This window comes from Anolis sagrei, chromosome 8, assembly GCF_037176765.1.
Source record: "Anolis sagrei isolate rAnoSag1 chromosome 8, rAnoSag1.mat, whole genome shotgun sequence".
NCBI lineage: Eukaryota > Metazoa > Chordata > Lepidosauria > Squamata > Dactyloidae > Anolis > Anolis sagrei.
In genome coordinates this window covers 33,414,634-33,429,104 of record NC_090028.1, presented here as the reverse complement: position 1 = coordinate 33,429,104, position 14,471 = coordinate 33,414,634, and positions in this window count along the sequence as shown.

The following is a 14,471-nucleotide window of genomic DNA, read 5'->3' as shown; positions in this document are numbered from 1 at the left end:
AAGGAAGAGGGGCCGACCAAGGGCAAGATGGATGGATGGCATCCTTGAAGTGACTGGACTGACCTTGAAGGAGCTGGGGGTGGTGACGGCCGACAGGGAGCTCTGGCGTGGGCTGGTCCATGAGGTCACGAAGAGTCGGAGATGACTGAACGAATGAACAACAATGATAAGACAGGAGACATTGTGGATGTGTGTGTGTAGGTTTGAGTATACTGACAGTTTTTAACGTTGGGTTGTTGTGGGTTTTTCGGGCTATATGGCCATGTTTTAGAAGCATTCTCTCCTGACGTTTCACTTGCATCTATGGCAAGCATCCTCAGAGGTTGTGAGCCCATAGATGCAGGCAAAACATCAGGAGAGAATGCTTCTAGAACATGGCCATATAGCCCGAAAAACCCACAACAACCCAGTGATTTCAGCCATGAAAGCCTTCGACAATACAGTTTTTAACATTGACATGAAGCCAAAGTTTACGAATGAGGATGACAGAGGGAAGGAATCAATCTTCCTTCCACAGGCTTGCTTGTCTCTGCTGCCACTTAACAAGCATTAGCCTAACTACATTATCATTTCTAACGATTTAGCAGGACCAATCACAGTCACAGCATCCTTGGAATACTTTCAGCTGCTGCTTCGGAGTCGCTAACTAAATAGAGTCTTTTTTCAGTTAATGACAATGTGATTGGTTAATGTCAAGCTTGGAGAATCCTTGACAGCTCAGCCAAAACATCTGGGGATGAAATGCGTTTTGTCAAAGAGCTAAAGCCCTTGTGTTGAGGAAAAATGCATTTCCCCCAACTCTGATCCATTCTGTCAACAAAATACTTTTCATCATAAACATCAAAGCCATTCCATCTGCAAATTTCATTTTTTAAAAAATAATACTTGAATCCTTTAATCTATTTTGTTGGCAAAAATCCCTGTCAACAGCCACAAACTATTGTGTTAACAAATTTCATTTTGTCAATCATGATTTATTCTTCCGGCAAAATGGATTCTGTCACCCTTCTTCTAGAAAGAATACCGGTCAAAAGCCTTGAGAATGATTGGGGACAGATGGATCTGGAGGGGGAAAAAAGGAGGCTAAAGAGAAAAGTTATGCCCTGTTTCCTCATTTAGGACATCTAGTCAATGAGTTGCGTGCACACGTGTTTTTATATAAATCTATTTTAATTTTTCCCCTGCTGAATAATGCAAGACTCAATGAAGGGAGACATTTGCATTGGTAATAAAATCATAGTTTTCCTTCTGTGCGATATATACGTATCAGCTAATATGTATATATATATATCAGCAGTGCCTTGTCTACTTATCATTACTCTTCCGTATCACAGCAGGCAAAAAACCATCTCCAAAGGGCATCAATGTGACAGGCTCCTAGGTGTTGATATACTGATATTCCTTGTAATTTCATTGCTCATAATGAATTCATATTGGAAAAGCGAACCGAATGTCACAGTGATGCTGATAAAATTCTGTGTTCATTTAGTATTAACTAATACCCCAGTGTAGTGAAGGCTTAGCAGAAAACTTGCTTCTCAAAGAACACCTTGTAAAAATGTGGTATCATTTAAGTACTAAAGGAAAAACATAGCCGGCAAATGTAAAGCAAGCCACAACCCAGTGGGAGAGAGTAAGCCTTTGCCCAAGGCAAAAAGTTCACCAGGGAAAAATTAGGAGTAAGAATTAAACTATTTAGAACATAGCTCCCAGAGTCATATAGCCAAAATGTTAGGTTGCCTTATTGACTGAGGGATTTGGCTTCTGTAGTCCACAAAAGAACACAACTTTTCTAAGTTCTTGTGATTTAGGGATACAAAAATCCACCTAGATTGAGTCTGACCTAGGTGAGTCCATTTGTAATAAAAGTGTGTGTGTGTGTGGGGGGGGTGGGGGGTGGGGGTGGGATCTACCACATAGAGAGGATCACCATTAGTTGGGAGATCCCACTATTGTGTCACTAATTGTAAAGGATTGTTATTTGAATTCCGATTAATTCTGTGGAGGCTGTAGTGCAGTGTTTCTCAACTTGGGGGTCGGGACCCATGGGGGCGTCGCCAAAGGCCATTAGAAAACACAGTATTTTTTTGTTGGTCGTGGGGTTCTATGTGGGAAGTTTGGCCCAATTCTATAATTGGTGGTGTTCAGGATGCTCTTTGACTGTAGGTGAACTATAAATCCCAGCAACTACAACTCCCAAATGTCAAGGTTTATTTTCCCCAAACTCCATCAGTGTCCACATTTGGGCATATTGAGTATTCATGTCAAGTTTGGTTCAAATCCATCATTGTTTGAGTCCACAATGCTCTCTAGATGTAGGTGAACTCCAAAAGTCAAGGCCAATGCCCACCAAACCTTTCCAGTATTCTCTGTCAGTCATGGGAGTTCTGTGTGCCAATTTGGTTCAATTCCATCATTGGTGGAGTTCAGAATGCTTTTTGCTTGTAGGTTGACTATAAATCTCAGCAACTACAACTCCCAGATGACAAAATTAACCCCCCCCCCCCCCCCCAACCGCACCAGTATTCAAATTTGGGTGTATCGGGTATTTGTGCCAAATTTGTTCCAGTGAATGAAAATACATCCTGCACATCAGATATTTACATTACAATTCATAACAGCAGCAAAATGACAGTTGTGAAGTATCAACAAAAATAATTTTATGGTTGGGGGTCATCACAACATGAAGAACTGCATTAAGGGGTCGTGACATTAGGAAGGTTGAGTACCACTGCTGTAGAGACTTTGCCCCCAATACACGATATTCTGAGGAAACTTTAATGTGGAAACAGGCTACCACCACACTTAAAAGGAATGTTCAGTTTAGGTTTGACCAGACATTTAAAGTAAGCTGGAACGTGCTGAATTCGCACTCAGGGCGCTGAACACTGAGGTGAATAACGGTGAGATTCTCCCAAATTGTCACTGCCACCAATCTGGGAACTCTGTTTCCCTAATCTGCTATGGAACTTCTTCACACAGAGGCACTCTGAGACAGTTGTTTATTAACAAAGAACAAGGTTGTTTATTTGTGTGGATTTCCAGAAATCTGAACAGCTGGTAAACTGGCTGGGATTTCTGTGAGTTGTAGGCAAAAACACCTGGGGGCCCACAGGTTGAGAACCACTGTCCTAGGACATCCCCAATAGAACTGGGACATTTCTTGACTGTCAGTGGTATCAGACCAATCACAATTTGTTAAGTTGGCCCACTTCTCCCAACTGCACCCTGCAATCCCAAATGAATACTGATCTAATTGCTTTTGTTAAGGGTGGGATGGAAATTGATGGAGTCATGTCCATGCCCCTTAAAGCTTTCATTCAGTTAATCCCTTTCTGCGTCTTGCTGCATTTCCATTGCATTTGCTTGGTGAAATCTGGCGTCTGTCTTCCCCCATTCCCTTTCAGCTGTTGCTAGGACAACAAAATCAGTATGTGTCCTGGAACTGGTACAGGCTGTCTCCATTAGCCTTCAGAAACTCTTGCTGAAATAATCAATAGCAAACGCATTGAATATGTTGGATTTTTAAATTACATCTACAGTGGAAAGCCATTTTATTTTCAGTGTACATTTGGCATTAGTACGGCTCATTATTGATTTTTATTTCACTGAAACACTTTTTTCTGATCTCAAGCTTGGACATTAACTTGTTGTTCCAATAGAAATCAAGCCGCTCTGCAGAAGAAGAATATGAATGTACATTAGTGACTAACAAGAAGACTCTCTTTTAAAAGACTCACTTTTAGTAAGCTCCAAAATAGTGTTAAGATACCCAATTTCTATATATGTGCCTTCAACCTAGCTGTTGACTTCTGGCAACTGCATATGTTTCATAGATTTTCTTTTATTTCAAAATAACTTTTATTATGAAAATAGAATAGTTCTTTTTTCTATTTTTAAAAAATGGGGAATGTGGAAAAATAGAAACAAAGATGGGTATAGTCCAGAAACTGGATATAGACACTTTTGAATTGTGGTGTTGGAGGAAAATTCTGAGAGTGCCCTCAACTGCGAGAAGATCCAACCAGTCCATACTTCAGGAAATAATGCCTGACTGCTCACAGGAGGGAAGGATACTAGAGGCAAAAATGAAGTACTTTGGCCACATAATGAGAAAACAGGATAGCCTGGAGAAGACAATGATGCTGGGAAAATGGAAGGAAAAAGGAAGAGGGGCTGACCAAAGGAAAAAAATGGATGGATGTTCCAACTGGTCCAACGGGCAGCAGCCAGGATGTTAACCGGGGCTCATTACAGAGAGAGGTCAACCCTCCTGTTTAAGGAGCTTCACTGGCTGCCATTTATTTTCTGAGCCCAATTTAAGGTGCAGGTGCTTACCTACAAAGCCCTGAACGGTTTGGGACCACCCTACCTGCGTGACCGTATCGCTGTCTACGAATCCACACGCTCACTCTGCTCGTGATCCCGCCCGCGTCGCAAGCGCGCTTGGTGGGGACGCGAGACAGGGCCTTTTCTGTGGTGGCCCCCCGACTTTGGAACGCCCTCCCAAAAGATCTCAGACAGGCCCCTACATTGGCAATCTTCAGAAAGAATTTGAAAACCTGGCTGTTCCGATGTGCCTTTTCAGATTAGGAACCTCCAGCACCAAGTCCTAGAAGCACTTTAGTAGAACCAAGATCACTGCACACTGCACTTATATTATAATCCTACATTCCTCCTGCCACATCAGCACTTTTAATCCTGTACCCCTACTCTGGCCGGCCCAGTTTTAATAGTGTCTTGTTGTATTGTTACTGTTATTGTTTTTCTGCTTAACTGTTTTTAATTTGCTTTAGGTATTGTATTGTTGTATTGTGTTTTGGGGCTTCGGCCTGTGTAAGCTGCATCGAATCCCTCGGGAGATGCTAGTGGGGTACAAATATAATAATAATAATAATAATAATAATAATAATAATAATAATAATGTTATCCTTGGAGGGACTGGCTTGACTTTGAAGGAGCTGGGGGTAGCGATGGCCGACAGGGAGCTCTGACATGGGCTGGTCCATGAGGTCATGAAAAGTTGAAAACAACTGAACAAATAAACAACAGTCCAGAAAAATATAGTAGTATGGAACTTCAGAAATCAGAGTCTCATCATCTGAAAAAGGCTTGCCCTTCAGAAACGTCATTGTTGGAAAGAGGTGGAAATCCGATGGTGTGAGGTGGGGTGAATAAGGGGGATGTAGTAGAACTTCAAAGCCATAGGAGCATGCTTCCATTTGGACAACATGTGAGTTGTGAACTGGTGAATTGTCTTACAGAAGGCGGACATCTTGTTAAGCATGTCACATCTCTTGGTTTGAATGGCCTCCCACAATTTCTGCAGCAGTGAAGCCTAGTCTGCCCCAGTGATCACGGTACTCTTTGCTAGGAAATCCATCAATACTACTCCGTGTTGGTCCTAAAATACTGTGAGTATGACCTTCCTGCCAAAAGTTGGGCATGTGCCTTCTTTGGAGGCAGTGAGTCATGATGCTTCCATTGCATCGACTGCACTTTAACCTCAGGATGATAGTGATGGACCCAGCTTTCATCCTGTGTGATCAGTCTTGAAAAAGTCCTCCTGGTTTCCATGGCACATCACTGTCAATAGAGCCTGAGAGCATTCAACTCATTCCTGATTCTGGAAAGGTGTGAGCAGCCAGGGGACCCAATGAGCAGGTCCCCCTTATGCATGTGAAGATGGCCTTGGATGAATTTTTCCACAGACCCAACACTAATCTTGATATTTTGGGCTAGGTGACAAATAGTTGCGTGCCGATTTTCCAAAATGGTGACCTCCAATGGCTGGATGGTTTATTCGTCAATAGCAGAATAGGGTCACCCTGGAACTGGAGCTGTTTCCACTGAAGTCCAACCACATTGGAATGGATGATGCCAGTTCTTGACTACATTATATTTATTTGTCGTGTCAGGACAACCAGTCAATTATATTACATTTCTAACAGAACAAAGCAAACAAACAGACAAAATACAAAATTTGTGAGTTTGGTAGTTCATTAAATGTCCTTTGACCAGTATCTGGCCACTTGGAGTGCTTCTGGTGTTGCTGCAAGAAGGTCCTCCCTTGTGCATGTGGCTGGGCTCAGGGTGCATTGCAGCAGATGGTCTGTAGTTTGCTCTTCTCCACACTCTCATGCTGTGGATTCCACTTTGTAGCCCCATTTCTTGAGGTTGGCTCTGCATCTCGTGGTGCCAGAGCGCAGTCTGTTCAGCACCTTCCAAGTTGCCCAGTCCTCTGTGTGCCCAGGGGGGAGTTTCTCATTTGCTATTAGCCATTGGTTGAGGTTCTGGGTTTGAGCCTGCCACTTTTGGACTCTCGCTTGCTGAGGTGTTCCAGCAAGTGTCTCCGTAGATCTTAGAAAACTATTTCTAGATTTAAGTCGTTGACATGCTGGCTGATACCCAAACAGGGGATGAGCTGGAGATGTCTCTGCCTTGGTCCTTTACTACATTATATAATGGGGAATCATCACCGTAGACCTCTTTCATCTCATCGAATGTCCCCTTTGGTGTGCAGCCTTTCAAGTAAAGGAACTTGATGTATTCCACTGGGTCCATTCTCAAACCTCACACCACTTCAGCACCTGTCAAATCAAGACTATTATCAGTTCTGGGTTGTAAATTAGAATGTAACCTATAGGGACTTATATCATTAAAGGTAAAGGTAGTCCCCTGACATTAAGTCCAGTCATGTCTGACTCTGGGGTGTGGTGCTCATCTCCATTTCTAAGCCAAAGAACCAGCATTGTCCGTAGACACCTCCAAGGTCATGTGGCCGGCATGACTGCATGGAGCGCCGTTACCTTCCCGCCGGAGCGGTACCTATTCATCTACTCACATTTGTATGTTTTCGAACTGCTAGGTTGGCAGAAGCTAGGGCTGACAGCGGAAGCTCACACCGCTCCCCGGAATCGAACCTGTGACCTTTCGACCATTACACATGTGCAATTTCAGCATCCTGTGATAAATAGAAGTGGGTCAGGGGAAATCTTTAATGAATGCCCCTCGTAAAGTCCAACATTTCTTAGAGTAATGTGTGCTCTTCTTGAGAGTGCCAAAGGTTGAACCCGTGGTCTTCTTTTAGCAAAAGTCACATATTATCACTAAGCTACAATAACTAAGATTTCCTTCACAGGAAATTCAGAATCTTATGTTAGTTTTTTTTTTTTTTACTATTTTATTCCTATTTTATTTTTTATTTTATTCCTTAGAAATAGCTACTGTTGGAGACCCATTGTTCTGTCGACATTTAGTCTACCCTCTAAAGGTTGTGTTATGACAGAATCTGGAATAAAGTTTTCCCAAAACACCGACCCTTGCTCTTTGCCTGCATTTGAAGTCATTATTAATCAAACCAATATTTTCCTCTGTTTTGTAGTGTGTTCAAAGCACCCAGACCAATAATAGGTTCTCTGATGCCACCAATTTAAGTGGCATTGGCTGTGCTGCTTACAGTAATGTTTGCTCTTTGCGGAAGGACAGTGGGGATCCTGTATTCATCTCAGATGTTGGACAATCAACAGTTATTTCAGGAAGAGGAGGAGAAAAAGAACCGTTCTTCCCTTTGCAAGAATTCAATGATCAACAGTGTTTCAGCCCAGTTATTTTGCTAGGTGGAGTGTTGCCACCTGCAGTAGAAGATGACAGAGGGAGTTTATTATGTTCCTACATTTCACAAATCCAAACCAATTTGCACTCCATGGATATGAAAAAAAATGTGGACACCTTGAAGGAAAGCAAAATAGGTCACTTTTTACAAAGATATCAGCTGGTATGTAGCTGCCTCTGCCTGACTCTGTACATAATACCTCCCATAGAGTCCATGGGGCTCTTTGCTTCAAACTACTCTCATTTTTAGGTCATCTGTATGGATTGACTCATCATTCAACCTTCGGTTCAATGGATCTACTCTAGTTGAGATTCACAAACAATATTCTAGACCAGTGGTTCTCAACCTTCCAAATGCCGCAACCCCTTAACACAGTTCCTCATGTTGTGGTGACCCTCAACAATAAAGATTATTGTCATTGCTACTTCATAACTGTATTTTTGCTCCTGTTATGATATGTAAATATCTGATATGTAGGATGCTTTATTGCACTAAATTTGGCACAAATACCTGATACTCCCAATTTTGAATACTGGTGGGGTTGGGGGTGTTGATTTTGTCATTTGGGAGTTGTAGTTGTTGGGAATTATAGCTCACCTACAATCAAAGAGCATTCTGAACTCCACCAACAATGGAATTGAACCAAACTTGGCACACAGAACTCCCACGACCAACAGAAAATACTGGAAGGGTTTTGTGGGCATTGACCTTGAGTTTTGGAGTTGGAGTTCACCTACATCCAGAGAGCAGTCAAACAATGATGGATCTGGACCAAACATGGAACAGATACTCAACATGCCCAAATGTGAACACTGGTGGAGTTCAGAAAAAAATAGACCTTGAAATTTGGGAGCTGTAGTTGATGGGTTTTATAGTTCACCTACAATCAAAGAGCATTCGGAACCCCATGAATGATAAAATTGGGCCAAACCTCCCACACAGAACCCCCATGACCAACAGAAAATTTCTGATGGTCTTAGGTGACCCCCCTGACCCCACTCCCTTGTGACCCCCCCCCCCAGGGATCCTGACCCCCAGGTTGAGAAATGCTATTCTAGACAATTTCTGCAGGATACAGGCAGTCCCCAAGTTATGAACCAGATTGGTTCTGTAGGTTTGTCCTTAAGTTGAATTTGCTTGTAAATCCAAACAGGAACATTTTTAAATGTAACACTAACTTTGGATAGCAAAGGTGAGGGTCAACACTAATGTCGTGTTTGTTTTCCTGCCTCTGTCCCAGTTCAGAAGATTTCACCTCATTTTATGTCTCTGTGAGAACTGGATTTTGAAAAATGTGGCGATAAAGGATTGGTGATAAAGCTTCAGTGGAGACACCTTTTCCCCATGATAATAATAAGTCTTCCAGGAGTTGACTTCCCTTCCTAGCGGTAGATCTCTCTCACTTTCTATTGTCTCAACCCCATTGTAACTTTGAGCCCTTCCAGCAGGCCCTATAACCCAGGATCTGTTCCTAGGTCTTCTGCTTTAAATTGGATTATATGAGTCCACACTGCCAGATAATCTGGGATAAACAGAAAACATGGCATCAGATCTTGGGATATAGTTTGGGATACAATTGACTCATAGGGCCTGTCTGGAAGGGCCCTATGAGTCAATTGTAAGTCAGATGTTTGTAACTCAAGACTGCCTGTAACCCCCTAAAATAGCAGGCACAAAAATGAGTATTGGGATTCCAGGATTCTCTTTCTATTTATCTCACAAGGTGAGCTTGGGCGATCATAAATTCTAAAACTAACTTACACATCCAAGGGTTACTGTATATAATAAATATAATAATAAATAATAACACTTTATTTGTACCCTGCTACCATCTCCCCAAGGGATTCGGTGCGGCTTACATGAGGCCGAGCCCAAACACAACAATACAAGCAATAATAACAACAATACAAGCAATTAAAAACATAGACAATAAAATACACAACATTATCAACAAGACAACACACAATTAAAAACAGTGAGAAGGCCAAATGTAGAGTTAAAATTGGGAATAATACTGGGACATGGACGATAGTGATAGTGGTGTTTGTGGAAGGGCATATGAGCAGACCTAAAGAAATGTAAAGTGCTTTGGAGGACAAAGTGCTATGGGATCATTATTCCGGGAAGGCACACTGGAACAGCCACGTCTTCAAGCTCCTCCTGAAGACTGCCAGAGTTGGGGCCTGTCTGATGTCTTTAGGGAGTGAGTTCCAGAGTCGAGGGGCCACCACCGAAAAGGCCCTCTATCTCGTCCCCACCAATCACGCCTCCAATGCTGGTGGGATTGAGAGCAGGGCCTTTCCGGATGATCGAAGGGATCGTGTGGGTTCGTATACAGAGATGCGGTCATCATTTACAACCAACCTTAAAATCTCTGGCATAGACACTGAGAACTCAGAAGCCCTGGCCCTTGAGCATACTAACTGGAGGTCAGCTGTGACCAGCAGTGCTACAGAATATGAAGAGGCATGAGTGGAGGGCAAAAGGGAGAAATGTGCCAAGGGGAAGGCGCATCAAGCCAACCCTGACCAGGACCGCCTTCCTCCTGGGAAATGATGTCCTCACTGCAGAAGAACATGCAGATCAAGAATAGGTCTCCACAGCCACTTGCATACCCACCACCAGGACACTGCACTTGGAGGACCATCATCATTGGGCTACGAGGGATCACCTAAGTAAGTAAGTAAAAATCATTTACAGCATTCATACTGACCACAATTCACATTGCTTCATGTGGGTTTCCATGTGTGTTTCTAGATTTTCTCCATCTTCTATCTTCTATCAAACTACATATTGTGCTCGCCTCAGACCAAACCTTCTACTCTTATGGACCAGTAGGAGTTCTGGAACAGCATAGTATAGAGAAGGGGGATCTGTAACTACAACAAGCACAAATAGAAATACATCTTTCTCTTGCAGTGTTTTTATGGATCCTCATCTTTATGCTTCATATATATAATCGTGGCCTGTATTGTGGGGTTAGGCAGGAATACTTGTTACCTTAGAAATGCTGATAGTTTTACCTGGGGACTTTTAAAGAAAACATTCTTGACTTGGTGTCCCATTGAGAGTGCCAAATCTGGCATGAAATTGAATCCAATTCAGGTTCATCATGAATTGCAAAGTAAGGCATATTCAGTGAAGTCCTATCAAGTGCGTTCTCTGGACTTACAGATGGCCATCTTGAAAACCAAGAGTAGCAAATCTGTCTGTGACGGAGTGGTCATGCATGCCCCAGTGAGCAGACTTTAAAGAGAGGACCTAAAAGCCAGCGGCAATCAGATATACTCCATTAGAAAATCATTCAATTTCCCTTCATGGTCTACAGATTTTGTATCTTAGGGGGTTTTGCTCCCCAGTCAATAACAGCATTCTTGATAAAGTAAGGACCTTGGTTTCATAGTCCAAGGATTCTGCAAGTAATATATTTAACTGTCAAATACTAGTTGCTGGTGAGGAATGTCTGATATCTCAAAGGAGGAGACCAAAGGAAAAGTAGATGGATTTATTTTTCAGAGAAGTCCTCCAAATTGAAGTCTTTTGAAGATTTTGAAGTTTCTGCACCATACTATCAAGCCAAGTTAAAAGACAGCCAGCAATATCCATTTTGCTATATAAAAGTTCACATAGCATGGTATATAATGTTGACTGAGATTCTTGCACCACAAATGGTGAATATTAGGCTTGGTTGATCCAAAAAAAAAATGGTTCAAAACTCATTTTGGATGTAGGGGGCACTGGTGGTTCGATTCGGAATTGAATTCTGAAATTTTCCGGAAAAAAATTCGGAACTTTCCAAAATTTCCGAATTGCTTTGTTAATGGCGGCCGCGGTTGCACAACACGCAATATGCAAGACTTGAAAGTATGGGATTTATACTGTCTTCTTAGGCAACTCATAGCAAACAAAGAAAAAAAGAACCAGCCCTGAGAGCTTTATGGGGCTTTTGAGCAGATTTCACCAGTTAGGGAAGTATAGGCACTAGGCAGGAAAGAAACTATGGGATTTCTAGTTTCTTCTTAGGTAACCCACAGCAAAACAAACAAAGAAAAAAAAACCAGGCAGGCAGCCAAGCATGACTGGCAACAGGCCTTCTCCCAGCCCTTCTTCCTTTCTGCTTGCTTGCTTGCCCACTGTGCTCTTCTTCCAATCCCCCTTCCTTTGTCTTTGGTCTTTTTGGTCCCTTTGGTCTCGTTGGTCTCTTTGGTCTCTTCCACCTTCCCTCTTCCCCCTTCCGCCTTCCCTCTTCCGCCTTCCGACTTACCCCTTTCCCTTTCGCCCTTCCCGGCTCCGAATGAGCCTCTGAGCCTTTATATACAGCAATGGTTGCCAGTACCGAAACCCCATCCCCTCCCCAAAACTTCTCCCCTGATTGGCTGGGAGGGGAGGCAAAGAGCCTCCCAGCAGGCTAGAGGGCTGAAAATACACGGAATCATTTCCGACTCACAGGAAAAACGAAATGCAAAGATATAGAATGGGGGATGCCAGGCTTGAGAGCAGTACGTGTGAAAAAGATCTTGGAGTCCTCGTGGACAACAAGTTAAACATGAGCTAACAATGTGATGTGGCGGCAAAAAAAAAAGCCAATGGGATTTTGGCCTGCATCAAGAGGAGCCTAGTGTCTAGATCCAGGGAAGTCATGCTACCCCTCTATTCCGCTTTGGTTAGACCACATCTGGAATATTGTGTCCAATTCTGGGAACCACAATTCAAGAGAGATATTGACAAGCTGGAATGTGTCCAGAGGAGGGCGACTAAAATGATCAAGGGTCTGGAGAACAAGCCCTATGAGGAGCGGCTTAAGGAGCTGGGCATGTTTAGCCTGAAGAAGAGAAGGCTGAGAGGAGATATGATAGCCATGTATAAATATGTGAGAGGAAGCCACAGGGAGGAGGGAGCAAGCTTGTTTTCTGCTTCCATGGAGACTAGGACGCGGAACAATGAATTCAAACTACAAGAAAGGAGATTCCATCTGAACATGAGGAAGAACTTCCTGACTGTGAGAGCCGTTCAGCAGTGGAACTCTCTGCCCCGGAGTGTGGTGGAGGCTCCTTCTTTGGAAGCTTTTAAACAGGGGCTGGATAGCCATCTGTCAGGGGTGATTTGAATGCAATATTCCTGCTTCTTGGCAGAATGGGGTTGGACTGGATGGCCCATGAGGTCTCTTCCAACTCTTTGATTCTTTGATTCTAATGATTCCTTACAAAAATGGCGGAGAAAGCTTCGGAAGAGCAAAGGGACTTCTGGGTTTTTAAAATGCTTCGAAATCACTTCAAAAAGGTAACTTTAATAAAATTATTATGAGTCATCTGATGCGACTTCAGTATCTTTAAATTTACTCACCCAACGATGCACAGTACTCACATCAATACAATCCCCATAAACAGCTTGCATTCTCTGATGAATCTCCTTTGGGGTGACACCTTCTGCTGTCAAGAATTCAATGACTGCACGTTGCTCAAGTTGCATTGACTGATTGTCTGCGCAGGGTTCCATACTTCGCTCTTTAACAACACAACCATTCAATGCCAAGGCTTCCTGCCAAAATGGAACTGTAGAGGAGAGTCTACTGAACAAGCCAGTACCTGCTGCATACCAGTACTGCCATACCAGTACAGGAGTTACGAAGGTGGAGGCATTATGTGGAGGCATTACTTTTCATTCAACCTTTGTATATAAAATATAATTGACTTGATTTGATTTTTATTCTTCCTGTTTCCAAACACAGGACACAAGATGGCTTACTACAAGGTCAAAATTAAATACCGGTGCTTTGATTCCATTCGTTTACCTTTCTTGGGTTTACCAACAGAAGGTAGGTCAAGATCATGTTGCGTTGGAGTAGATCAGCTAACATTAATGAGGAGTGTTTAATGAACCCATCTGAACAGTGGGAGAAGTTTGATAATTCTGTATGCTATTGATTTGGGACTAGAAAACTATGGGATAAATTGAATGTGAGTGCCTGCTTGTGGTTGAGATGTTAACTCATGTTCCAATATGTATGTTAGGAGATCATTGCCTCTATTCAACCCACTGTCAATAAATTGGAGTGTGTGGATGTGTCCAAATTCAGCTCTTTCTCTTTCCAGTCTCTGTATGAAGCTTTGGCATTATTATTTTTTTGCTTCAGGACTGCTGTGTTGATGTCCAGCTTCTTTGACAGGCAGTTCTGCTTGACTGCAATTACTGTATTATGTGATTTCCCATATACCTTTTGTTGCCGTGTACCAGTTTTGTTCAGATACAACGGCAATCATATCAAACGGTAAGAGGCACTGTCTGAGGAGACAGAAAGATGTTCCCTATAAGATGTGGCCCTTGCTTATCTGATGGGGATGAAAACGGATGAGAATTCACCATTCCCTTCTCTGAGCAAACAGTGCAGCATGTTTCGTCTTAATAAAGACAAAGTGCAATTTCTATAAGCTTCTCTGATAGAAATATTCTGCTCCACTGCACCATCTAGCCCTTACGGGCCTTTAGCATTAAGACACTCTGTCTACTGTTAAGTAGTTTGTGATACAATCTCCCTTTGCTTCTTGCTTTTCCTAAACCACAAATTGACTTTAGTGGATATTTCCTTGCATCGATACTGGGTCCCTTTTCTTTCAAAGATGTGAAAATCTCAGACATTGTTCTCAGGGTTTCATCCTTAACAGTTTGTCTGGTCACATTTTCATTGCTGGAAGAATGCTCCTTGCTCCACAATCTCACTGAGCCTCAAGACTTGTACTTAGGACTTTATCACACGATGTAGGCAACCCAGCATTTTGGCTGGACCATGATCTCACATAACTGTGTTCACACCACTGCTAGGCTGCCTGTGCTGTCACACGCTGGGCCTGTGCGTAAG